The following is a 27,763-nucleotide window of genomic DNA, read 5'->3' as shown; positions in this document are numbered from 1 at the left end:
AGCATCAAATCAATGACATAACTGACTTTCATCCAGGTCAAATGGTCAGCAGGGGGTTCTCTCTGCTAATACCACTGACATTATCACAGAAGCACACCCCAGTGGCTTGTGCTATGGTCAGCGTCATTAAAGAGACCGTGCCCAGGCTCTTCTTCCGTCAGCTGTCTGCTAGGCACTAGGTTTCGTGCTGCATCACTGCTATGAAGGGATTTAGGATGAGATTCCTAACTGTGAGCAATCAAAGGCAAACAGGATTCCCAGCTTCAAACAGTGGATCCAGGCCCTGAAGTAGATGTGCCCCTAAGTCATGCACATTAATTGCCAAATGATGTATATTGACAATTATTGCTATTAAACTAGAAGGTGAAAGTAAGTCCTTCCATCTAAATTTTCCAGATGATTTAGAAAGTCAAATTTGAGCGGGTTCAGTAGGAAGATAAGAGGCAGCTTTTAGGGCAGGTAGACGTGGGCAGTGGACAAGCATGCGGTGTTTTGTCAGGAAAGTGAAACTGTTCCATCAGACCAGGGGTTTATTGAAAAGGTGGTTGGGGATAAGACGGGAAAGTGGGCTGAGGTCGGATTGCAGAGGCCTTAACCTTTCCAACAGAAGCATCTGGGTGTCTAAGTTCAGATCATGGGGAGCCACTGAGAGCTTATTAATACTGCAAAGCGAGGGCAGGATGGTTTGCAGTCAAACCTAGTGTAAGAACGAAACAAGGATTTTCAATTATTCAGCTTGATCACATTGGGAATTTGATCACTCCCAGGTATGGACGCTCGAGGCAAATTTGCCAGGCTTGCTTCCAGCCTGGCAGGCATGGGGAAAGAGAAGCTGTGACAGAGGGCTGGGTGCACACAGACCAGGCTTCTAGCTACTTCTCAGATACCTCTTTGCTGATCGACATTGGGCATTTCCTTAACGCCTCTGAAACTCAGTTTTCTCATCTGTAAAATGGAGATGCAGTATCTAACTCCTAGCGCTGTGAGAAATGCTATGAGTTTCTGGATCACAGTTGTACTCAATGAGTGACAGCTGTTTTTACTTTTGTGATTACCTTCAGCAGTCGTCTCATACACAAGCTTAAAAATCGTGGCTGGATCAATTCTGATTAACCATCGGTGGGCTTTCTGGCCCCAAAACACTTATTAAAAATGTCTGCTTGGCAGTGAGCAGCAAAGTCATCTATCTGAATGCCAACACCTTCTAGGGAAAGAGATGTGCCCTGCTGGGAAGTGCTTTGCCTCCACAGAGGGCAGTAGCAACTGGGAACCCAATGTTTTCACTGATACCCTGGCTCCTCATTTGTTGATTCTGCCTCAGTCACTGAGACTCCGTGGGGAGCAGGGAGCAGGCAGTGTGGGCACCTCCGGGAGCCAAGGTGGACGCAGCATCGAATGGAAGAGTCTGTGTGACTGCTGGGTCACACAGACCCGGTTTCGAATTCTGACTCTGCAGTCTACAAGCTGGGTGTCCCCATATACACTTAGACTTTGAGCCTCCCAAGTTTCATTTTTAAAATAAGGATGATCCTCCTTTGAGGGTTGCTGTGGAATGAAGTGAGCTGATGTAGGTGAAGATCCTGATTTCAAGAAAGCCCTCGGCACACGGCAGCAATGGTTCATCTCTGCTTTCTCCCACTTCTTTCTTGCTTTCATCCTGCCTTCACCTCGGTCTTTCAGGAAAGGCTGTGATCCTGTGTAGCCCAAGAGAGCTAGAAATAAGAGGAAAAATTCTTGTTCCCTTCTTATCCTTGACTAGGCCTCAGTTGTCATCTGACTAAAGCAGTTTCTCCCCTTCTATCTAAGGGGGGTACAGTCAAAGCAGGCATTGTGATGGTCACCCTGCATTAAACCCTTAGGTGACAACCCGACTGATATAGGACTAAGCAGAGGAAAATACCTGGTAATGAAGTCTCCTTTGGAACCTGAAGAAAGGTGAGAAGTGTGTCTGAGAGGATAAGAGAAGAAAACTCAAAATTGGGAGAAAGCAAAGTAACAAATTGTAGGGTAATATTCTAAATAATTACTCATTTGTTAACTATAGAATGGGGTTTTCTTTTAAGCCAATTGCTGTTAGAAAGTTACCATATTGTGAGTAATAGACCAGCCGCACTATTTGGATACCACCACCAAAGGGGAAATCTGACAGCTATCTATTCTGGGGCCTTGTAAGAAAAAAACTCATTTTGTTACCCAGAGTCAGCTGCTTAAAAAAAAAAAAATAGCAGGATCTTTTCCTCCTGTTGTTATTCAAATACAACCCAGTTCTCCAGGCTGACTGAGGATGAAGTTATAGGCAGACCAAGAGCACAGACCAATGCCTTAATTGGTTATTAATATATGGTCACCGCTATTTTTAGAGGTTACTGGTGTTTGGATAACTACCTCAAAAATAGAGTCCGGACTTCATGGCTGTGTTCTATCACACATAAAACCAAGGACAGTTGATGGGTAATAAGTTGGACCACGATTGCCATTTCTGGAAAGCCCCAGATGCGTTTGTTACAGCTTTAAGAAGTCGTGCTGGAAAGTTTCCTGGTAATTCCATTCATTTTGAATGTTAATAATTAATCCATCAAGAAACTTCCTTGTCTGTAACTCAGTGTTAAAATTGAACACCTCTTTGGGCATGGGGTCCACAAAGTAATGGCAGTGGGGTTGGAAATAAACTAGTTAAATTCGGTTAGAAAATGAATCTGACAACATGTTTATCAAATCTGGCAAGACTTTAGGTGTAAAGGATAGGAAGTGTGCAGTTTTAAGGAACTGAAATGGGCATTCCTTTCCTAATCTACGTAGTATTTGTTAATTGATAAACTGATGAAATAGACTGAAAGTTCACTCACCACGTAATTAAAAGGTGTTTATTATTGATGCACTAAAACAGTGTGGTTATTCAGTTGCATTGATAGAAGGATAAAATAGTCAGCAGGCTGAAGACCAATAAAAGGTGAGTTTTGAGCATTATATTTACAACCTGAGAACCAAGTTATTCCCCACTTCTGAACATTCTCCCACTCTGAATTAGAAACAACCTGTTTCAGGTTATTGAGTGCCTGTGTGGAAAAAATTCTAAGCTATGGAAACAATTTGTCCCCGTGGAATTTCCCTGGTGGCACCCAGTTGGGCCTCCTCCCCCATGTGAATGCTTTGGGATGTCACGGAGGCAACCAGGACCAAAGCCTGCGGAAGATTTGATAGTTAGAAACAAACACCTTGTTTTGAATCTAGCCACCCTCTCCCAGACGCAGCTGGGTCTGAAAATAGCAGCTGAAAGAGCCTTCTCCTCAATTTGGCCCCAACCCTGTCCAGACAGAGGACTCCTCTGTTTCCACTAGAATGAGCCAGGAACAAAAACTCCATCCATCTGAGAATGCCTGGAATAATTTCAGCGTTGAGGAAGACAAAAAGAAAAAAAACTCAAGGTTTCTCTGATAAGGATCTAGGTTTGAGGATGGGAAATGTTATCCACCAGAGATCACCTGTGTGTGTCCCTCAGGCACCAAACACTTGCTAAGACACAAAGCACACCCAACCCCGAGCCCTCAAACAGCACGTGTGGTTAGAACATTTGCCACAGGGGAGAACGTCTCAACTAAAGGAAAACCACTGTGCCCCAATTCTCAGATGATGGAAATGAGGTTTTAAATGATAGAAGTGATCACATTTGCATTAATATTTAGAAGATGAACTGCTGATTTTTGCCACAAATGGCATGGCATTTAGTAATTTGGTTGAGGATATGAAGTAACCAGTGGTAATTTATTATCTATTTTATTAAGATAATATGTTCAAGATGTAATATATTAGCTCACTTCTCCAGAATTGATCTCAATGGTGTGGAGGAGAGCCAAGGAAATAAACAAGAAGCCATCCAAGTGATGCCTGTGCAACTGAAATACACATCACAAACTGCATGCTCTCCTATGCTCTGAACTCATGGGAGAGGGTCTTAGGGCACCCCTCAGGATGTATTTACTTTTGTTTTAGACACAATTCTAATAGCAAACTGGAAGCAGATCATTGCAAAGAGAGAAAAGGGATGTTTTCAGGGTCACACAGCTGAAAGCAGCAAGAAGTGATGGAGAACTGTCAGTGATAGAGGAAATCCGTCCATCAAAGTGGCAGGAAAAATAACTCATCCACACCATCGGTGTGGGGACACTCTGTTTAGGGCAAAACATAGTTAAGCAAAACACAAGATCTGATGGTCACATTAATAACCCCCTAATCCCAGGAAATATGATATCTGTGTGAGGTAGACAAGTGATGTATTTTAAAGTGGTTCCAATAGAAAAGTATAAATTATGTTAAATTCCGTCAGGTTGAAACTTCACTTTCATGCAATGCTAAGTTCTCAGATTAGTCTGCACAGATAACAGAGGAGCAGTGGAGTGTCATAGTTAAGAGTGGACACAGTTGCCAGACTGCCTGGGTTCAAATCCCAGCCATGCCACCTACTATCTGTGCAACTTTGGGCAACTCAACCTCCCTGAATCTGTTCCTTGACTATAAAATGGGTGGTGGCAAGGATTTAATGAGTTAACGTGTGTAAAGCATTAGAAGAATGCCTGGCACATAGTAAGCACTTAGGTATGCATTCTCTGGAAAGAAATTCACATTTACCAGGTACCTACTGTGTGCCAAGTACTGGGTACAGCTGACATCTTTATAAGCTGTTGCTACATGAAGTGAGACACCAGAATATAGCCTTAAATATTCCTCAGGCCAAAGTAACTGGCAATAAAGAATTATAAACTCTAGGAAAAGCCAACGTGGCCTATCACATCTAGCATTTATTCAACTTGATTTCTGCTACAGTAACACATTTGTGTTTAACCTTTTACATCCATTTAGTTTAGCCACTATTCTATCTCGGTGAAATGGTGTCTTCTCTTCATTTTGCACGTGTATTCATCACCTTTTCTGCAGTGATTTCAGCTCGCTCAGTTACTATTTTAGACCTCATGGATCCAAGTATCTGGAAATATAAGGATAGGCGGTACATTCACCTGAGAATGAGCAACTATTTGCAAGGTAAAACAGTGTTGAAGAAGTTCTGGGTCCCTAATAGGGTCAAGAAGAAATGTGCAGCCGTTTCTAGGCAAAAGCACAGGAAACCTGCCGTCTGAAATAGGTCTCAAATTGAATGGGTATTAAGTGCTGTAAGCACAAAAGTGACATTTGCGTATCAAAAGTTATTTTCATTATCTACAAAATGCCTGACCACTGCTCTTTAAAACTGTCAAGATAATGAAAACCAAGGAAAAGACTCAGAAAGTCACATATTGGAGGGGACAAAGAAAGCACGATGACTAAACGTCCTCATAGTGCCCTGGATTGGGTCCTGGAACAAAGATTATTAATAAAAAGCAGGTGCAATATGAATAAGGGCGGGAGTTTCGTTAGTAGTAACGTACAAATGTGAACCTCTTTTGTTTTGATAATTGTATTATTGTAATGTAAGATGTCGGCATTGGAGAAAAATGTGAAGGGGATACAGGGAGATTATTCTAAAAGTTTTTCAAAAGTATTCAGATCTGAGAGGCTGAGCAGTGAGAATAGCTTGGGGTCTTATCGGAAGGTTAAATTTGAATCTTGTTTCCACCACCATCCAATAGGATGACTTGAAATAAGTTGGTTGAATGTTTTGAGCCTTGGTATACACTCATAAAATAGGGGTGAAAATAATTGCCTTACACAGTATTACTGAAAAGAGCAAATGAAAACTCACAAACCCATACAAGAGGTGACCATTAACTACAAGTGTTTCAAAGCTTCTTTGAATTGTCACTTCAATCCAACCTTAAAATTAGTTAGTGAATTGACACGTGCATTTTTTACTTTTAAAGATGATCAATAAATAACCTGGGATGCCTGCAAGAGAGAAAAATTAAATCAGATATTGATCTCATTAGAGAGCTTATATTTTCACCATTTTCCCCTCTTTAGTAATAGCATTGACTTGACAAGCTAGTGTTCATACGAAGTCTTTTGTACCGACTCTGGCATGAGAATCCCCTTGTGTGAACAGAAACTTAAACAAGAGCACACTCAATAAAAATTGGTGGATTGGATGTGCTATTTTGCGGTAGTCTGATTCTAACTGACAGTGACCCAAAATCGAGTACAGGCAAAGCGCTGCTGTGGAAGCTTTGAGGAAATCTTTGGTGGCGAGAACGGGCAGTGGGGCGAGCTTTGGTGGAATTACCCTTTCCTTCTCACAGAGGCAAGGCTGGCAAGTGATTAAGAGCACAGGTTTTTTACTGACGCCTCAGATTTGAAGTCAAGCTCTGACTCGTGCACTTTAGAGCCTGGGCAGGTAACTGAACCTCCGTGTGTCTTGTTTGCAGAGAACTGATGAGGGCATGACCCTGTTTGTTTTGGAAGACTCCTCTGGAAGCAGTTTAAGGGATCAGTTAGAGCAGAGCAAGACGGGGGAAGCCAGTGCCACTGTAAGGAGGGATGAGGAGGCCCCAAGCTGCACGGAGGGCCATGAGAGCTGCAGTGAGGAGTCTGACACAGGGAACATGAAGGAGACAGACTGTAGGGGAAGCGGATGTAGGAGGAGGTGCAGGGATCAGGGAGAGGAAGGAATCGAGACGGACTCCTGGGTTTCTGGAGAGGGGGATTTGGCCCATTAACTACAATGGGGAATCTTAGAAGAGTGGGGAACAGTAATGCTTATGGTTTGAGAAATTCATGAGAAAAGATCTGACACAAGAGCTTATATTTTATCTGAGTTAACAGGAGCTTAGAGACAAAGCAGAAGACAAACATTCTTAAGCTCTACAACTTACGAGCTGAGTGACTACAGGGGCAATGTGCTTAACCTCTGCCTCCATTGTCTCACTTATAACATGGGAATAATGACAGCTATCTCAGAGTTGCTGTCAGATACTGCAGGCAAAGAACCAGCCCTGCCTTCAGCCCAACTAACTGTCAGCCTATCAATCCATGGTAGCTATTTAACTTTAATGACATAAAGCCATGATGATTTGTAGCTACAATAAGTACCTTTCCCAAACATATGTAGCCAGAGAAGCCCAAAGGGGTATTTGAATCCAAAATTGCCTCTTCCCATTTAGCACACAGATTCAGAGAGAGAGAGAGAGAGAGAGAGAGAGCGCGCGCACTGTACCCACGCAGATCTCAGTCGGCTGCAGCTTCACAAGCTGCACAGGATCAAGAAAAGTGAAGACCTTCTACCCCCTAACCCTTTCCACTCTGAAATTCCGAGGCCAGTGATCATCTTTCCCCGAGGGTCTCAGGAAGGTCGGATTCACAGTGGAGAGTCATAGAAGTGCATGAGAGCTGAGGACGTCTAAACAGCAAGCGTAAGCCTTCCTTTTTTTCAGGAGGGGCAGAAGGTTAAGACAGGCAAGAGGAGAATGCATTTACAGGCTGAGCAGAGGAAACCAGCAGAAAGTATGATTAACAGAAGATAACAAGTGAAGGCCCCAGTCTGAAGGAAAGAAGGCTGGGATGTGACAGGAGTCGAGGAGTCACCTCTTCCACTGAGGGCTGGAAGGAGGTGAGGACAGGAGTACAGAGCCCTTGTATGCTGGAGCAGGGCTTAAGAGATAAATGTCTAAAAATTCTCTAGTTTCTCAGTAAAGCTAGACATTTGTTTTGCCCAACTCAGAGCAAGGTAGATGCTGAGACGCCAAGGTCTATGGCAAAGACAGAGCCTATTCATAAGGCAGCCACACAAGGAGAAGGGAGAACGTCTCAGATCTGCCTCCTGGAGGTGAGGGGCTTGACGTATTTATAAGATGCAGATCAGCAGGGTGGTAGGAGGCGTGGGGAGTTCGGGGAAAAGTGACTGGAAAAAGCTGCGGTAATCCTGGTTCTGCGCATGTGTAACTAAGCTACAGGCCTTCGCACGTTCAAACATGGAGGCGCTTAACACCATCCGAGGGTGGAGTTTCAGCCCTCTGATGTCAAAAGGTCACTGAGGGGACACTCGTGCATGCGCATTTGGAGGGGTTGATGGTCCTATCCAGTCTTAACCAGCTCAGCTCCAGCTAGACACAGCTGACTCCTAGTTCCTGGAAAACAGCGGGGGCAAACATCTTGTTTAGGCTACGTGCTGCTTGGAGGACATGCAAGTCTTTTGTAGCAACAATTAAAAGGACCTTGATTAGTGAAGGCAGGTGAAACAGACTTTGATGATTACCCACGGTTTCAAAAGGGTTCAATATGAGTTCATTGCTTAAAGGTCTGAAATAACCATTGGGAGGCACAGAAAGGAAACTTAACCAGAACTTGTACAAGGATATAAAAGCTGAGATTCAAAGACCAAGCCTGTCGAGGCCTCAGCCACCACTGTTGCATGACTTCCTCCAGGGTTGCTGAGTACCTGCTGGAGAAATCAGCAGAGAAGGCCAAGTCCTCACTGTGGTTTGTGATATTTCTAAAAAATATCCACAGTTGGGACTTCTCTGGTGGTGCAGTGGTTAAGAATCCACCTGTCAATGCAGGGCACACGGGTTTGAGCCCTGGTCTGGGAAGATCCCACATGCCACAGAGCAATTAAGCCTGCATGCGTGACACAACTACTGAGCCCAAGTGCCACAACTACTGAAGCCCGAGTGCCTTGAGCCCATGCTCTGCAACAAGAGAAGCCACTGCAATGAGAAGCCTGCCCACTGCAACGAAGAGTAGCCCCAGCTCGCCACAACTAGAGAAGTCCGGCACATACCAGTGAAGACCCAACACAGCCAATAAATAAATAAATAAATAAATAAATTTATAAAAAAAAAATCCACGATCTAAAAATCTTAGTGATCCCTAAACTAAAATCCACCCATTTTGTGGGTGATTCGCCCTAGACAGTTTGGAGCAGGTCCCTGATGAAAGGGCAGCATTTGCGCCATTCTGTACACAAGTGAAATCTAGAAGAGTCTCTATCGTGTGTCTTTGGGCTCTAATAATCATTCTCCTTCCAAATTAAAATGCAGCTGAATTTATAATTATATCCCTGTCTAAAATATGCATTCCTTTATTAAGAGAATTAATTGAGTTATCTCAGAAGAGAATATTGATTACATTGAGATTTGAGTAATAAAAAATTCTTGCCAGAAGTGAGGTCCAGAACTAGGTCACTGTCACTCACAAGAAAGCCCTGATAAACCAAAAAAGAGAAAAATGTGAGTTCAGCTTAAGGGTCAAGAAGCCAGGGCCGGAGGCATCCTTCAGCGGGTAGATTAGCGATTGACAGCTGCCTCCAGAGAGAGCGGAGAATGTGCAGGGCTCACAGTACTGGGTAGGTTAAGGGGGGAAAAATTGTGTAAGGACGTCTCTGCAACTGAATGAGGTGTTCAAACAAATGACTGGTTTGAAGAAATTAGGAGGTTGGGAGGCAGAGTGTGTGCTTGTAGCTTCCATCCACTTTCTCTCTGTGCCTCTAAGTGGTTCCCTGCACGGACCCTGCCACTGTTTAACCAGCTTGTAAAGTCTTTTTCTTTGATTCTCCAGTCATGCCAGTTTCTCTCATTTCCACTGCATTTTAGCCGGAACACACAAAATCTCCAGGCCTACTCATTAATCCACACAGCACTGTAAAGGCAAGAAACATCTTGGAAGTGTTTGCATTTAAATGGGATGTAGGCAGGCAGGGTTCCCCCGCTTCTGATCCCAGAGGACTGAGGCAAGAGGAGGCGGGCTCATCTTTTCCCCTTCTTTTTAAGTTAGCAAACCTGCTTGTCTACCAGCAAGGAGCTGACAGACTACATACTGTCATCGTTTAATCTTAAGACTAAAATTTAATTTTCCTTTCTCAGGATCAGAATGGGGAACGGGGGGAATAAACACCCCAAAGACACAAGGTGACCTGCCTCAGTGGGGTGACCCAGCGCACGCGGCAGCTAACGATGCCCGTCTGTCAGCTGGACCCCAGGAGCCAGAGCCCGAGAGGGAGACCAGCCCTGACAGATGGTGGCGGGTTTGCTGATTACAGAGCTCAGTTGGACCAAGGCTCTATTTCACTCCCTGCATCAAGGTCCCTTCTGAACAGGGGCTGTTTACTTAAAACATATTCACTCCTGTTTCTGTTCATCAGATCCCTAGGATAAAAATGAACACGGGCAGCTGTTAGATTTCCGCGGCTAACTATTCGGTTCTGCTTTGTGTTAAGGAAACTCATAACCCATTTCACCCCATAATTATTCATCACAGGTGAGAAATCAAATCGGAAGTGGCAGCAGAGAGTGGACGCTAGGGAAAGAAATTCAAATATAGGCATCACCTTTGGTTAATGCTATTTCCCTGCAGGGGAAATTCAGACTTTTGTTATTACCCCGCTAAAAAAAGAAAAGGCAGCCAAATTTAGCAAGCTGGTGTTTTTGAGCACAAAAGAATGTCAACTGAGGAGCTCGATTCTTGCTGTGCCTTCTGCTTGAGAAATCTCAGCTTTCCTTTATACGAGTAATGAAAAAGTAACTTCGGGATGTTATGTTCCCAAAGTTACTGACATTCACACCCAATCACACACAAACATTTAAGACTAGAGGGAGCAAATGCCCAGTGGTGCCTGGACAGAAGGGTCAGAAGGAAGAGAAGCAGCGTTTGCAAAAGATCCCACCCTCTGCCGCAGGAAACCCTGAGCAGGGCGACTGTTACTCCAGGCGGCAGCTGCGAATTACAACGTGCCCGAGAACCTCCTCGGGCCCCTGAAGACCAGGTCTCATGCTGTTTGGAAAAGTGACAGGGGTTATATTTTCACACCCAGCTGTTGCGTTATGACTTAGGAGGCAAGAAGTTGTGGAGGTTTCTCGAGGTCCCCAGTACTGACTTATTTAGAACTCCTGTGGACAGGGCTGCATGTGGGGACTGATGGAGGAAGGGCGATGTGGCAGGTGTTCTCGGCAGACACATTCTGGAACAAGTCGTGTGAGGTATGGTCTGAGACATAGCCTCATTATCCAAGGCGAGGCTGTGTAATCCTGTTGGCCAGCTGTCTTGGGAGCCTCGTACGGCTGCTCCTTTTTGACACAGCCTTAGAAAAACAGCCCCTCCATCTTTAATGATTGCAGGAGAAAAGGCGTGAGTAAAGAAGCAGCTGCCCTCCAACTTCCTTTCCTAATTATCATCTAGGATAGGGTCTGGTAGATTACAAATGCTCAGATAGCGTGGTTGAGAGAAGAGAACACTGGATAAGGAATCTGAAATTTGTATTTTGTTCTTGGCTTGCCACTAACCGGGAGACTTTAGAAGAGTTACTTTATCTCTGTGGACTTCAGTTTCTGCAACGACAAAATAAGAGGATTGCCATTGACGATGTCTACCGGGTCCTGGGGTCAGTTCACCTTTTCTGAGTCTTTGATCAATAACAGCAGATTAGGAGTTAATAAGCCACCTCCAGGAACTATGGATTCATTTAAGAATTAATAGGTTAGGAATCTGTAATTCTGATGATCTGCCCAGATTGGGGAATGATAAACTAGGTGTCCACTAGCATGAGCTGCTCCCATATCTCCTGGGAACACAGTGTACATTCTTTGCCAATGCAACTGCAGATGGAAAACAGTGGAAATTCTTTTCTCTCAGCAGCAACAGTACTGGGTTGGCCAAAAAGTCGTTCAGGCTTTCCCATAACATCTTACGGAAACCCCAGGTGAACTTTGTGGCCAACCCAATGTAACAAGGACCTAGCTAGCACCATCCAACAGAGCGTTCTGCAAGAAAGGAAATGTTCAATATCTGTGCTGTCAGTACAGTAGCTACTTTCCGGAAGCGTTTACTGACCACTTAAGTTGCAGCTAATGTGACTAAGGAACTGAATTTATAACTTCATTTTATTTTAATTAATTTAAATTTAAATAACCACATGTGACTAGTAGTTACCATAAAGGAGAGTGCAAATTCTGCCATATTCCACTGCAATAAACTAACAATGGTGTGCTGAGGTGAAATGAAATAAAAGGCCTTTAGCCCACTCTCATTTCTATTTACATTTCTGGGTAGTATGGGGTGGGAGATAAGGTCAGTGACTCAGTTTCCTTTTCTCTCAAAGTGCGATGGTAAATACATACTTGACAGTATTGTTCAGGAGATTTAGTTACATTAGGCACATGAAGCACCTTTGAGAACCATGAAATGCTATATAAATGCAAGGTATTATAAGGGGAAGTTCACTGTTGAAAGATGATCTGGTTTCAATACAAAATACAATGATGTCTGAAACATGTATCTAAACATGAGGGAAGGCTGGTAAGACCAGACATGAGAGATTGAAAATAAAGACGAAAAACCGAAAAGGAAATGCCAAAGAAGGCAGAGTATGAGGTAGGGGATGGGATGGAGGGGACGGGAAAGTCAAGACATGTGGCCTAAGGGCAATGGCGAAGAGGGGGTGGACCTTCTTTTGGGGAAGCATTTCAGGGTTGAGAATTACCCATGATGACAGGAGCATGGACAGATGTCAGTTCCTGCCAGTGACATGACTGCCTTAGAGAAGGGTGTCTGGGGTGGGGCGGTTTGAGCAGCAGGCAGATAGGACAGGAGAACTCACGCTGTAGAATATGCTCAATAATAATGTGGATGGCTCACGATAAAAAGAGGTCAACAACACTGGATTGTTTAGGCTGAGGCTATAAACATCTCTATATTTCAAGTGAGTTTGGAATAAAAGCTTATACTCTAGTAGAGGCCAAGAAAGAATTGTTTGGTAAAGAGGTGCTGCAGTCGTATCAGAATCACACAATGTAGCATGTGGCTCTGAAGACTATTTGGTTGGAAAAGAGTGATCTTGGGTTGGGCTTGGCATCATGGCCCAGCCCCTCAGGGCAGAAGGAATGAAGAAGGATGTGAGTAGGACAATATGAATTAAAAAACATGCTGGGATCCCCTAGCACTTTCAAAAAATGGCAATTTGACATCATCTCATTGACTTTTTTCTGTCCCTTTATCTCAGTCCCTAAAAAGAATTAGTTCTGGAAATGCCTTTGTTCAAATCTAAGCATGTAATACCTGTGATCTTGGGCCAGAAACAAACTCTCAAAGCCACACCTTCCTCATTGTGAGTACCTGCCTGGGAGGAGTATGTGGGATAATTTATGTACAGACTTGCTCAGTCCCTGGGCACTCAGAAAACACTCAAATTTGTAATTCTTATTAAATATTATATTACAGTGTCTCAAACTTCCAAGCAGATCATTGAAAAAGACTTTCACTGAATGAAATCAGACATGACAACCAGACACACTGCTTTCTACAGATCAATACTTTTAATTTTATTTAGGGAAACGTAGTCAATTAGGGTTAACTACTGGTTTCATTCATTCAATCAATTCATTTTTTCCCTCAACTTTTAAATGGGGGAATCTGTTGCTTTTTTAACAGCTTTATTGAGATATAATTTATATATTATAAAATTTACCCATTTTAGTGTACAATTCATTCATTTTAACTAATATTAATATATGCTACCAAGCCCACACCCTGTCCTAGGCACTGGGGATTCTATGGTGAATAAGATGAATGAGGTCTCTGCTTCCAAAGAGCTTCCAGTCCAGAAGTGAAGAGAGCTAATAGTCAAAGTATATAACCTAAGGGCCGGGAAGGAATAGAGCAGGGTAAGACAATAGTGACAGGCTGCCTATTTTAGATAGGGTGTCCAGGAACATTTTCTCTAAGGAGGTAATATTTGAATAAAGTGAAGTAGTGAACTATACAAATATCTGGGGGAAGAGTATTCCAGGCAGGAAGTAGCAAGTGGAAAGGCCCTGGGGCAGAACCATGCTTATGCTTCTTCTGTTTGAGGAAAATCTAGGCCATCAGTGTCACTGAAGCAGGATGAATGGGCAGGCGAAATGAGAGAGAAAAGATTCAAGATGGAGAGAAGCCAGGAGCCAGGTTGTACAAACTCTTGGTTTCCAAAGTAAGGCTTATGAATTTTGTTCTAGGTGAGATGGGAAGCCATTGAAAGGATTTGAGCAGGGAAATGACACAATCATGTTTACATTTCAAAAGAGGCTTTCAAATAGTTGTTTGGAGAACAGACTCCAACAGGTAAAGAACAAGAAGACCAGTGAGGAGGTCAGTGGCCCAGGTGAGAGACAGGAGAGGCTCGGACCAGCATGAAATTGGTGAGAAGGGATGATATCATGAGTATATTTTGATGTCAAGATTTCCTGATAACTGCATATGGAGTTTGAAAGGAAGAGAAGGATAGGATGACTCTGAGGATATTGACCTCAGTTACTCTTGATCCCACCCTTGGTGGGCGCTTTGCTAAGATGGGGGATGCCAGAGGAGCTGGCTTGATGGGGGTAGGGAGGGTGTGAAACAAGAGCTCTGTTTTTTGACATTTTTATTTTTGATGCTTATTAAAGGTTCCAGTGGAAATTACGAGAGTAGTCCATCGTATGTACTATGTTGGAAAATAAAGGCTTTATAGTGGAGGGTTTAAAGGACAGCCAAAAAGTTCCTAAAGCCTGGATCATCACAGCTAAGAGCTGCACCTCAAGTATGTCACCTGGGATTCTGTATAACAAACGAGCTACAAAACCTCCAATCTATTTGCTGGAAAACAAGCTAGACAACGAGTAAGGCAGAAAATAAATGTGGTAAAAATTAGTTTGTCCTACCTAAATATAAGACCAGATACTATAAAACTCCTAGAGGAAAGCATAGGCAGAACACTTTTTGACATAAATTGCCGCAATATTTTTTTGGATCTGTCTTTTAAAGTAAAGGAAATAAAAGCAAAAATAAACAAATGGGACCTAATTAAACTTAAAAGCTCTTGCACAGCCAAGGAAACCATCGACAAAACAAAGAGACAATCTACTGAATGGGAGAAGATATTTGCAAATAAGACCGATAAGGGGTTAATATCCAGCATATATAAACAGCTCATACAACATAACATCAAAAAAACAAACAACCTGATTGAAAAATGCGAAGAAGAATTAAATAGACGTTTTTCCAAAGAGGAAATGCAGATGGCCAATAGGCACAAGAAAAGGTGCTCAACATCGCTAATCATCAGTGAAATTCAAATCAAAACCACAAAGAGACATCTCTTCACATCTGTCAGAATGGCTATCATCAAAAAGAACACAAATAACAAATGTTGGTGAGGATATGGAGAAAAGGGAATCCTCTTACACTGTTGGTGAAAATGTAAATTGGTACAGCCACTATGGAAAACAGTATGGGGGGTTCTCAAAAAACTAAAAACAGAACTATGGTATGACTCAGCAATTCCACTCCTGAGTATATATCTGAAAGAACAAAAACACTAATTGGAAATGATACATGCACTCCAATGTTCATAGCAGCATTATTTACAATTGCCAAGATATGAAAGCAAACTAAGTGTCCATCAACAAATGAATGGATGAAGAAGATGTGGCACATACATAAAATGGAATACTACTCAGTCATAAAAAAGGAACAAATTTTGCCATTTGCAGCAACCTGGATGGACTTGGAGAGCATTATGCTAAGTGAAATAAGTCAGACAGAGAAAGACAAATACTATATGATATCGCTTATATGCAGAATCTAAAGAATACAACAAACTAGCAAATATAACAAAAAAGAAGCAGACTTACAGATTTAGAAAACAAACTAGTGGTCACCAGTGGGGAGCAGGAGTAGAGGCAATATAGGTGTGGGAGTGGGAGGTACAAACTACTGGGTGTAAGATAGGCTCAAGGATGTGTGGTACAACACAAGTAAAGCAGCCAATATTTTGTAATAACTATAAATGGAAAGTGACCTTTAAAAATTGTATAAAAAATTTTTCATTGGCTTGTCCTATTTATTTAATGTGAGAATTTGGGAGGGGTGTGCTAGAAAGGGTTCTGATGACCTAATAAGTTAATGAGGGAATAAACCAAACATCAGATATCTTGCAGGCAAGAAGAGAGAGAGCGCTGTTTGAAAACAAAATACGCTCTTGCTGTTTTATTGCGAGAAAATAAACTAGATGGTTCACAGCAGGCAGACTACCAGATTATTTTTCATTTAACATCAAGAAGCGCTTCTTGAATTTTTTTAAAGACTTCTTGCTACAAAATCCAAAGTTGGCTGGTAAAACTAGGTGTCTTTTGAGAAGGATTAAGTGTATTTCATATTTGTTCATTTCTCAGTTCAGCAGTTAAGTCTTCAAGACAGGTCTGTATTTCAGAGTAGAACTTCAGTGGTTTTCAACTGCTAGGAGCTTATTTATCTGGAATGTCAGGGCTACGATTTTTATCACTCTATATCCTTTCAGAAATCAGCTCCATGAATCTTAACCAGAAGATCTGACAAATGCCTCCACTGAGTGGATAAGGTTAACAGTGAGATCCATACAACATATATAAATATTCAATAAGACATCAGACGTTCTTACATACATTTATCACCATATGAAGCAATCCACAGTATACAAACAGGAAGGGAACTCTAGAGGATGCATTTAAAATGCATATAGAATTTCTTTGAAGCATCTCCTGGGGGCAGCGGTTGGGGGGGTGGGGGGAGGCTCAAGCTTCTTTCCTTTCATAGTTGTGTAGCAGGGGAATCCTAACTCTGTAAAACCTAAACACATTGTTCCAATCAATCAACAAATATGTTCTGACTACATGCATGGGATGAAGCATTAGCTGACACTTCTTTTGAGAACGAAAGAATTTGTATAACCACTCTGTATACTTCTGTGATCCATCTAAACACTATACTCTGCATACTTGTGTGATTCCATCTTTAAATGGAAATGCGCATTCTATCTAAACCTCAGAGTAACGTATGTCCCAATACAATAGGAAAGTAGATTGTGAACAGTTATTCTAAAGCACTCTCTGGCTTTCACAGGAATATGATTAAATATATAATTAGCCCTTCCTTTTCCCTTCTTACCTTTTATTTATATTTCCAAAATATTTAACCAGAAAGTAATGGAAAATTATTGGATTTTAGCCTCCATGGCTCATTTTATTCACTAGCCCTCATTATTTTAATCTTTTATTTACAGGGATTCTTCTGAGAAGACCCACTTCATATTACTCTACTTAGGAGATGTAATAACACACAATATGACATATTTATATAATATCTGAAGCACCAAGTAATTTTCTGCCATGCAGTGTTGAAAACCCTGATCAGACCCTTCCCTGAAGGAAAGAAAACATTGTCAATTTTATATATACACACACACACACACACATATATACATATACACACACACATACATACATATATATAAAATACAATAAATATATAAAGTATTTGTATAATATGTAATATTTGTATCTATTAAAACAGTTTCCCTTGCTTTATATGTAAGTAAATATGTAGAGAGATATATATATACAGTATATACATATACATATATAGACATAAATCAGGAGTTTTGTGTGGAACAATTTCTTTAATTTGATTTATATAAATGGTATAACATTGGATATTTTCTATAATTTGTTTTACTCTCAAAAACATGACTCTGAGATCTTTCAAAGTGATTACATATGGCTGCATTTCATTCTTTTATGTACTGCATGGCATTCCATATTTGGGATATGCCATAATTTGTTTCATGATTCTAGCAATAATGAACATTGTTTCTGATATGACAATGAAATGAATCTCCTGTACAAGCCTCCCTGTGCACATGTATATGTGCTTCTCAAGGTAAATGTGTGTAGTTCACGTGGGCACAGATACATACATACACACACACAGTTCTTTAGCAAGAATTTATTTTTGTGAATGAATAATGAGTTATCCCAACATCATTACTGAGCTGTTCATCCCTTCCCCACTAAGTCAAAACTCCATCATTCTTATACTAAAATTATATATACGTAGCTATACATGTGTGCGTCCACCTGGATGTGCTAGTCTGTTCCATGGTTCTAATTTTATGCCAAAATCACATTGTTTTCATTATTGTACTTTATGATATATTTTGAAAATCATCTTGGCAGTTTTTGCACACATACCCTTCTATGAAAAATGCTGTGAAAATCTTGATTGGGAATGCATTGTATGTGGAGATAAATTTGGGAAGAATTTTCATCTTTATAATATCAAATCCTTAAATTCATAAGTCGTTCTCCATTTACCCAAACCTTCTTTTACTGCTTTCAATATACACTTATACTCTTCTTTGTAAAGTTCCTGTATATGTATTAAGTTTATTCTTGAGTACTTTTTAGTTGCTGTGGCTATTGTGAATCAGAATTTTCTTTTTAAAATTACATTTTCTAATGGTTCTTGCTGGTGGATAGAAAAGCTAGCACTCCTATACTCACTGCAGCACTATTCACAACAGCCAGCACGTGGAAACAACCTAAATGTCCAACTACAAATGACTGCATAAAGAAAATGTGATATATACATACAATGGAATACCCTTCAGCTTTTAAAAAGAAGGAAATTCTGCAGTATACAACAATATGGATGAACCGTGAAGATATTATGCTAAATGAAATAAGCTAGTCACAGAAAGGCAAATACTGCAACCATTCCATTTGTATGAGGTATCAAAAGTAAGTAGTCAAAATCTGAGAAGCAAAGGATGGAGTGGTGGTGACCAAGGGCCGGGGGAGGGGAAGTGGGGAGTTACAATCAACAGGAATAAAGTTTCAGTCAAGCAAGATGAACAAGTTCTAGGGATCTGTGGTACAGCACTGTACTTACAGTCAGCAACAATATATTGCACACTTCAAAATTTGTTAAAAGGGTAGATCTCATGTTAAGTATTTTTACAATAAAACAATAAAGAAGAAAAGCTCTTACTTTTTTGCATGTTGATTGCAAACTCTGCCTCTTTGATGAACTCTTTTAAGTCTTAATAGAATGTAAGTTGATTAACTTAGATTTCAAAGGTAGACGATCATATCATTTGCCAAATCCCATCTTCTCCTTTCCAATCATTACACCTCATTTCTTTTGCCTTATTTTTCTTGGCCACAGCCGTCGCAACAACGTTGGATAATATCTTTAGAGACGACACTGCTGTTTAAACCAAACTGACTCTAATAGTTCCCTCTTAAGTACAATGTTTGCTAAAGCTGTTTGCTGTAGACAGCCTACGTTGCGATAAGGAAATTTCCTTATAGTTCTAGCTCTTCAAAGGCTTTTTTCCCTCCTTCTCATGAATGGGTTTCATATTTGATTGAATTTTTAATTCAGTTTTCCTGAGATAATCACCTAGTTTTCCTTGTTTAATTTAGTGAATCACCTTGATAGATGTGCAAGTGTTGAAATACCTTTTGTATGACCTGACATTTGCTGGATTCAATTTACTGAGTATGTTGTAGGATTTTTGCACTTGCATTTATGCTTCTGTAACAAATGTTTTCTGCCTCAGTGTCTTGGCCTGATGGTCTTTTCTCTGTTCCTTGAGTGCCTGGTTCCTTCTCTCTGTTCAGTTCTTACTTCAGTGGTCATCTTATCTTCTCTGCTGTCACTGCCTGTCTGTACTGTTTAAGATTTCTTCCATTCCTATCCTGTACTTACATATTCCTGTTTTGTTTTCCTCAGGGCACATGTCACTATTTAAACCATTTCCTCCCTTCTTTTTTCTCTCCTTCCCTCCCTCCCTCCTTCCTTCCTATCTTCCTTCCTCTCTCCCTTCCTTCCTTCCTTCCTTCTTCCCTCCCTCCTTTCTCTCTTTTTTTGTTTTCACCAAAAGAATGTAAGCTCCAAGAAGGCAGCACATGTCTAGATAGTCCACCATCTTGACTTTCCCATGTCTGTGCATCGCAAAGGCCACATACTCCCAGGTGGTAGAAGTGCAGAGGGGCAGGCATGGGCTTTGATAATGAGCCCTGAGGTCTTGAGCAATCTACTTATGTAACAGGGAAGAGCCAATTCTGACTCCATGTTGGATCTGTTTCTTTTACTTTAACCTTTGCTTCCCGTTGCTTTTGTTCACTAAGAGGATACTATCTACACACAATGGCCTGCCTTGGGGAACCGCGTCCCTCTGCCTGAATGTAAAATCTAAGTGCCTTTGTTCAGGGAAACATCCTGACCCTATCCACCTGTGAATGGCTGCAAGAAAGAAAAAATTAACACATCCCCCCCCCCACCCCCCGCCCCGGAGGCCAGCCATTTCGAGGGATATTTGCAAAACTTATGGCCTTTTTGCTTTACTTCCTCATCTCCTCTTCCTCTCTGTTCTATACAAGAAACTGGCATCCAGACATGAATAAGTTGGTTTTTTGGAGACTTTAGTCTGCCATCTTCTCAGTCTGCCAACTTTCCTAATAAAGTCATATTCCTTGCCTCAACACCTCCTCTCCTGATTTATTGGCCTGTCGTGTGGCGAGCACAGCAAGCTTGGACTCGGTAACACTTAAACTTGCTCAGTTCAGTTCTGTAGGTAAAATGGGAATAATCACACCTACATAACACAATCTCCTTAAGGATTAAAGGAGTCAACATATTTTAACATGAATTTCAACAGTTGGGACATAGTTGGAAGTCATTAAGGGTTGATTTCCTCCACTCACCCCTTTCCCTTAAGATAATGATAAAATAGAAGGAAACAGAGCATAGCGCCTAGGAGAATGCTGTGTACAGTTCTGCATGTATTCTGGCACAGAACTGCCACATGCAGTAAGGCATAGCATTCTGGTGCTGTCAGCACATCTCTATACATTCATCTGAAACAGCTTTACATGTTTTGGGGGATGGGGAGGAAGAACATTTTTACATTGAAACTCCAGTGATACAACGGCAGCATGAAATATCTGAATTCTTTATTCTTTTACCAAAGTTTATGCTTTTGCACATCTTTTCTTTTAAGGTACTTAAGAGCCATTTCATCTTTACAGACAGAGTTGCAAAGAAGTAGATAAAATTCTGCAATAATTTATTGGATAATTACAAAATTTTAACATACATATCAGAATAAGGCAATTTATGATTATGATTGACAACCCAAGGTGCTCTTATAATGTATCCATTCCAGTGCCAATTATATTTTTCTAGCTTTTGAAGAATCAACTTCGAAGTTGCCTTGAGGGGGTCTGAGCATCCCCAGGTCACCAAGATGCAGTAGATGTTTTGATCTTGGTTTCTCTGTTTTCCTTCTTGCCATCCACCTGCTGAGCTTAAGGAGATAGATTTTACATACATATGGGATTAACCCACAGCTGGTGGACAACTCACACTATAGTTATAGCAAATTACCTAAAAGTAAATAAAAGTCTGGAGTATTTGAGTTAAAAAAAGCACAGCTCCATAAAGTGACATTGCCATCCTACCTTTATGAACTTGGCACTGGATATCATTGCCAACTTTTTCTTGCAATTCTCAGAAGTATGTTTTTCAGTTGACCAAATAGACAAAGAACATTTTTAGGTGTTTCCATACTTTCCAATGGCACAGCTAGGCCTTATCTGACCATAACAAATATTCACCATATGTCAGCTTTCACCAAAATGTGCAAAAATTAACATTATTGTGTGAGACCATCTGATTTTCTGTAGGCTGGCAACTTTGTGCTAAGTTACTTACATAAATCATATTTCAAAAGTACAAATTGCACATTCTCTCAATTTAAAAGAGACAAACCTGATATTAAAACCCCAAATGGCCCTGAATGGAGACCTCTTTAAATAAAATATTCACCAGCTAATATAGGTCAAGAAACCAGTTTGCTCAGGCAATGAAACATTTATAGCATTTCCCTCCCATACAAATTCTTGTGTGTTGAAAAAGGTGATGATTCTGGCTGAAGGCTTTCCCACATTCATTACTTTTATAAGGTTTCTCTCCAGTATGAACCTGAATTACATCATGGGAAAGTTAGTTTCGTGACTCCTTTGGGATAGTTGTGGTCTTGAATATGGAAAGTCAATTAATCTATTGCTTAAAGAATAATGGTCAAGAATAATACGTGAAAGCGCCTTGTGAACATTGAAGTGTTACACAAATGTAAGATATTATTATAAAGAACGTTACCTTAGATTGTGAATTCAAGGAAAGAATCATGCCGTATTATAATTTTTGGTGCCAGCTTCAGTGCCTGGCAAAATATAGAAATCTTAAATGGTTTTGAATGAACAGATAAACATCAGAAGTAGCAAGGTGACAGCTACAGCTTAAAGAATGTTTAGGAATAACAATTAAAACAAAGGAAGTATTTGTGTCCTACCCAATCTACAATTGGGTCAGACAAAGCCTGACCCAAAGCCCTATAGGGTTGGAAAAGAGAGTCAGAAGAGACTGAAGGATTAGAGCACAGTTAGACCCAGCAGGAGGTTGTGGGGCTTTAGTCAAGCAATCTGAGTTTGGGGAAAGTTCCTCTATCTCTAAAATGAATAGCAGAGTGAAACTGAATCCCAGTCCCAAAAGAACTCACTAAGAGTTAACAAACCAACACAGGGACCCAAGCACAGAGGCACTAGATAGGAAACCAGTTGTTGGAACACAACATAATGGGACTGATTTAATATAAACTTGTTACAAGAGTTATAGGGTAGAGGTTTACTGTGAATGTGTCCCTGACCTAGAAGAGCCAGAAATCAGGGCAACCAAGAATTGTTCATTCATAGTGAAAAAGCCACGAGAACACTCACTGAAACCTGGGGCAAAGGCCCACGTAGGGAGGGCAAAGACACTTTGTCTGGTCCTTGGTTTGCCAATCTATGAATCTTTTCTGAATGATCGGAGTCATCTAGAAAATGGGAAACAGACAGTGTGAATCTCCAACCTAAAAAGTATTAACCAAAGGAGCAGTAGGTTCTTTACTTCGTATTCATGTGCTGTTCAAAATGCCTGATATTTCTGGAATTCCAAATCTCCGCAATCACATTTAAATGCCACACCTTTTCCTAACACCTCATATAAAGTAGTGATAGCTTTGTTTTTTTAATTGAAACCAACACTTGGCCTCCTGAGACAACTGAACTTATTCATTACCATGAAGGGACTATTTTTAAAATGACTTTCCCATGTCATCTGATTTATGACACATAGAAAAGAATGCAGTTCTCTGAACCAATTGGAATAGGGATTACGTATGGCATGTGTAGCAACTGTTCCTCTTTGCTTGTTTTATACACGCATCCAATAGAAGAGCAGCTGCATCCTTTGTCATCTGTTATTGTACAAGTAAGGGCTTTGTCTGGGAACCACGACACAGAATAGACATTTCTCACTTTGGAAATGACTTTCTTCCTTTGGCTTTTATGTGTGTTGAATGATTTTGGATTGCCTCAGGATTTCCTCGCTGATGGGAGATGGTTGGTTGTTGACAGCACTCAATGCCACTGAGAGCATCCCTCAATGCCAATGCCGTTGTGCTCCATGGCAGTCATGGAGACTGAATGCTTGCCAGATGAAAGTGCAACTGGTCACACTTGCAATGCCAGTGCACACTTAACCTGTGTGGAGCTCTGCTCTCCTGAAATACCTCCATTCCTAACTGTTCATCAGAATTTAATGACTAGCAAGTACTTCACCCTGAAAGTTACCACTACCAGCTCACTGTAAGAATACAAGGAGCCCCAGGATCAACCAGAAGGCTACTCTACGCAAAGTATCTAAAATAGCTGCAAAGTTTTCACTGAGTAGTCACGTGAGAAAAGGGTGCATGGTAACCAAGTTACAAGTGGCATGGTGAAGCCAGCCTCTGGTTCTTGGCAAACAAAACAAAAGCAGCAGGTCTCTTTGTGGGAGCAGCGTGGCTTCCTTTGACTTCTGCCAAATGAAACTGCCTGCCCTGCCTGACCCACAACCTCCACCTTTCTAAACTCTATCAGCCCTTTGGTTTGTTAGAAACAAACGTTTTAGTGCTGTAATTGCAGAAATCTTTTCAGGCATCAAGTTATATGTTCTAGTTGGAGAATGAGAGCATCGTTTCCTGACACATTAGGAAATGCCTGCAGCACAAAGGACAGGCTGTCTTTTACCCTTATTTCTTATCTCCAGCTAGACTGTCCATGGATTTCCTCCTGAATATACCTTATATTCTCTCACTTACAAACATCTGCTTCCTTTGACTTCTGCCATATGAAACTGCCTGCCCTGCCTGACCCACAATCTCCACCTTTCTAAACTCTAACAGCCCTTTGGTTTGAGACTGCATCACCACAGCGCCCTACGAATACCACAATCCAAGTGTTTGCTTCCCTTTACGAATACCTCAAGCTCCTAGCATCCGGCATCTCCCATATAGAGATGAGTGTGGCCATATGTTTACACGCACAACTAGTTATGGAAAGAGCTAGTCTGGGGAAGGAAAAAGTATACTGGGTTAAGAATGAAGGAGGCTGCACTCTTATTTCAGTTCAGCCACATATATGACCTTAGACAATTCATTTAATGTCACTATGCTTCAGTCTGCCCATCTTGAAAATAAGATGCTGGTACTAGATAATCTCTTTTTTCCCTTCTGACTTAAGTATGCCATGAATTAGGTTTATTAATAACAGAGAATGCACTTATCCTTTTATTGGTGTTGCTACAACACAAAGTATTTAGTATCAGTCATTTACATATAAAGTGCTTAAAAAAACAGCACGAACTGTGTGGCAGGTACTATTTCCATTCAGTTATATCTTCCTATATTCCCAAACCCTCTTCTCCAGTATTACATAAATGTGGATGTATTAAAGAGATTAAATAGCATTGTGCTAATATAGAAGAAAATTCTGCAGGAGTGAGTTTTGAAATGAACTGCAAGAGAGGTAAGACTAGTTTGTCAGAGAGAACTGGGAGATACAACAGGCAAAGGAAGAAATAAGTCAATTGTGTGCTGGGCGAGACAACATACAGGGTGGATTGATGCAGTGAGTAAGGACAGTAAAGGCTGGGGACTTTGACAACAAGTTTGAAATGTCAGGTTGTGATATTTGGGCATGATGGGTCAGACAACACAGACCCCCTTGAATAAGGAACGTAATCAAACTACTATATCTTCCCCCCAGTTTTACTGAGATATTACTGACATATAGCATCTGTAAGTTTAAGCTGTGCAATATGATGACGATACAGCTATTGTGAAATGTTTACCACAATAAGGCTAGTTAACACCTTCAACTCCTCACATAACTGCCATTTTTTGGTAGTAATAACATTTAACATTTACTCTCCCAACAACTTTCAAGTATATAATACAGCGTTGTTAACTATGGTCTCCATGCTGTACATGAACTTATTCCCCAGAACTCATTCATCTTACAGCTGGAAGCTTGAGCCCTTTGGCCAATCTCTCCCCATCCCCCATCCCCCAGCCCCTGGTAACCACCATTCTACTCTCTATTTCCAGGAGTCTAAATAAACTATATCTTAATAAGATACCCCGGTAGCATGACAGAATATTAATTAGAGTGGCAGGGACTAAGGAGGGAAGACGAGATTGCAGGAACCATGCATGACACAATGGACCAAAAGAAGACAAGGGAAGAGAGACTGAACATCTCAAGGATGTTATCCCTGTTCTAAGGATATTGTCAAGTGTTCTCCAAAAGGAAAACCATCACCAACCAAAACAACAAACAAGTCACTGGGGTAAATTCTGTGGTAAAATAAGCTTGAGAAACAGCAGTTCAAACAATTAAAATGCATTTCTTTACTGCAGGACTTCCCAGAGCCTGAAGCAGGTTGTGATTCTCCAGGAAGTACACGCATTCGATCCAAGATTCCACCTCCCTTTTTCCCCAGGACATCTCTTAGAACTAGTGTTCCATAGCCCACGAGTTTTAAAACAAGTTTCTCAGAAAAAGAGAAAACTTCAGCATACTGCAGAAGTGAAAGAGAAGCACTTCAAAGCTCAGGCTGATTGAAAATATGCATATTCTATCTAAATAGATAAACAGATATAAAAATGGAAAGCTGGATAAAAGGCAAATGAAAAGGATAAAATATGGATTAAAAAAGGTATGTTATGTGTATGGAATGTCTGCATCTTGAATGAAAGAAAATGACATTGCCTTGTTAGTTTGTAGGATTTTAGGGGGTGGCAGGACACCCAGCTGGAAGTCAGCATCATGCCTTTGCTTTCGAATATGTTAGTGAACTTCATACACCACAACCAGGTTGCTAAAGTCCTTTGTGATCTGAGCCCTCCCACATTTTCATGTCATGCTACCTGCCCTCCCTACCCTCTTTGTTCTAGTCACCGCTTACTGTATTCAAGTTTTGAAAAACTGTCATTTCAGTGCCATTGTGTTCCTTGCACCCCTGTCTGGAGCACACCTCCCATTCTCTCTTCCTGGATAACTCCCAGTCATCATTCAAGTTTCAGCTTAGGTGCTTCTTTCTCCAGGAAGCTGCCCTTTGCCAGCAAATCACCAAGTCCTGCCAGACCCCTCTTGGGTGCTCTCACTGCCCCTGAATTCCCATCCCATTTGACTGCAGTCGCTGCTCTGCCCTTCCCTGTCATCCGCCGGAGGGTGGACATGGGCCAGGTTCTGGGCTGGGTGTGGGGTGGGCTGAGGGTAGCTGATCTTACAATCTCCTCCCAAACCTCATGGCAGTGGCTGGCACAAAGAAGGCACCTGATAACTATTGATTAGTTAATTAATTGGCTTATGATATCCCTCTGTCAAGTTACTTCAGTAAGATAGTGTGACACACACAGGGATAGTGTGATACAACAACTTTCCCTGACAAGCTTATGCTAGCGTCCATCAAAGGACGGGGCTTTCTCTCTTTATTATGCCCCTTAAGGATCAAGGTCCTTCAACTGTTCACACTTCACAAGATGTGCTGTGAAAATGAGGAGAATATTGTGATACAATGTACATAAAGATGGACAGATTCATTCCTCTACTAGCATGTAAGCTCCAGGGATTCCAGTCCACCAAGGATTTTTTTTTTTTTTTTTTTTTGACTTAGTAAAGAAAGACTTTATTTGAGGGTATTATTGCACAATGGGGAAAGGGACTACTGCAATTAGGTAGAACACTTTGACCATAAGATCTGCAAGCATCTCAAGCATTATGCAAAAAGGGATTTTCTTTAATAGAAAGAGTAACATGGCTAGAGAGAATGGTGTAGATGAAAGTGTAGCAAGATGGTGGGATGAAAAGGCAGCAAGATGGGATAGATTAGAGAATGTTCTATCCTAACGCCAATCTATTCTCCAGAGGACTTTTAAAGGAGGAGCTATCTGCTGGCCAGAGAGACCTGGGGTTAGGAGAGAAGTTAACCATAGTTTAACAAGCACTTTGTTTCAACAGATCAATAGGGACAAGCAGTTCAGCTAATTATACGTGAGGCAAAGAGTGGGGATTTGGTTTGCATCTGGTCATGCTTAAGGTAAACAAGGGTGCTTTCCATGAGTCTTATCTAATTTACATGGGGACCAGTTGCTCTTTGCAATAAGCTGTTTTCTGAAACACAAAAGGAGTGGGGTGATTTCTTTAAACATTGCTGCTTTCCAGGATCTCAGGGCTCTAGTAAAACTCAGGTTGTTACTATTCACCACTCGACTTCACAAACGTAAACATTTTGGGCCATATTTGCCCCAAAAACATTTTTTTAAAGAAATACGTACTACTGATACAGTCAACCCATGCAACCTATTTCATTTCTCCACCAAGGATTTTTGTTGCTTTAGTTCTCTGCTGAGTCATCTGCATCTAGAACTGCAGATGAGTTATAGTGGTGACGTGCCGTGCAGCCCAGATTTCTCCTCCCCCTTCAGGATGAGTGTTGGTGGCTGACTGCGCACAGCTGAGTATCATGCTGAGGACTGACTGTCCTCACTGAAGAGAGCTGCGTGGCCCAAGGTTTCACACCTTTCCAACTGTATAAAGACCAGGCCCTCTGGACTCAAGGTGGGACAACTCTGAAGGGTCATCCT

The sequence above is a fragment of the Hippopotamus amphibius genome, chromosome 7 (genome assembly GCF_030028045.1).
Source record: "Hippopotamus amphibius kiboko isolate mHipAmp2 chromosome 7, mHipAmp2.hap2, whole genome shotgun sequence".
Taxonomy (NCBI): domain Eukaryota; kingdom Metazoa; phylum Chordata; class Mammalia; order Artiodactyla; family Hippopotamidae; genus Hippopotamus; species Hippopotamus amphibius.
This window is presented reverse-complemented; position numbering follows the sequence as displayed.